Source organism: Anoplophora glabripennis, unplaced genomic scaffold, assembly GCF_000390285.2.
Source record: "Anoplophora glabripennis isolate ALB-LARVAE unplaced genomic scaffold, Agla_2.0 scaffold194, whole genome shotgun sequence".
NCBI lineage: Eukaryota > Metazoa > Arthropoda > Insecta > Coleoptera > Cerambycidae > Anoplophora > Anoplophora glabripennis.
The window spans coordinates 403,982-405,130 of NW_019416622.1; positions in this window are offsets into that span (position 1 = coordinate 403,982).

Sequence of the window (1,149 nt, forward strand, 5' to 3'; positions counted from 1 at the left end):
AACATAATTTCCATTTTTAATCTGTATAGTTACCCAAATCAACCAACAAATGAGGGACAGCAGGAATATTTACCGTATAAAATTGGAATTTGTTCAATAAGCAATTTTTCCATATTTGAAAAATATTTAGTAAAAATACATATACACCAACGCTCTGGGGCTGAGCTGTGTCATGTATAAGCGTATTTTGATTTTCTAACCACCCACATCATCCTAAGCTTAACTCCGTAAATAAAATAGTCTCAATGGAGGTGTAAATAATATAAAATCAAATATTCGCTACAAACCACTTGAAAACATAAATAACGAGGCATTGGGCCTTCAAACATAAACGGTAGGGTGATATTCTATGAATATACTATAGTATAAAGCTCCTAAGCCGTGGCGTGTGAACATTTTTTAACAAGGGAACATCGGCTAGTCCGTAAAGCTTTGTCGCGGGAAGAATTCACCTGGGATATTCTATAATGGAGAAGATGCATATATATTCAGCAAAGAAACCTTATTTATTTTGAGATTTTCGAATAAATGGATTTTGCAAGAACCCGACAATAAGAGGGATATAGGAGGGAATACAATGATATCTCATGGTAGCAGGGATCCAGTTCCGAAAGTGTCTTAAGAGTATAGCTGAGATAATTCTTTTCGCGACAGGAAAATAAACTGGTGCCCTGTTTATTTTCGGTCAGTAGGAGATTGTATTACAGAAGCCACGTGTGAAGTACGGAAAATGTTACAATAACTGTTAACATTTCCTTTTTAGCATCTTTAAGATAAAGATTCTTCACTTTTTTATTGTATGCACACATCGGTGAGATCCATAGTAGATAACTTCAAGTAGGTACATATTTCATATACAGGGGGTGTCCCGAAATTAATGCAACAAAATTTGGTCATAGATTATTAAGACAAATTTAGGGGACCTCTATATTTTCTTTTTGACAACTGGCCCCCTGTTTCGGAGTTACAGCCCCCTGAAATCTGCCCCTAAGAAGCCTTTTTTATATATCTTAGAACCATGTTGTACGAGAATCACTAAATTTGGTTTTTTAAGTGTCTCATGATTTATTTCTATTCTTTTGTTCATCAAATTCAATAAAAAAATTATTAGTTCGTTGATATTTATTTTTTAGAGATCGCTCGAAAATA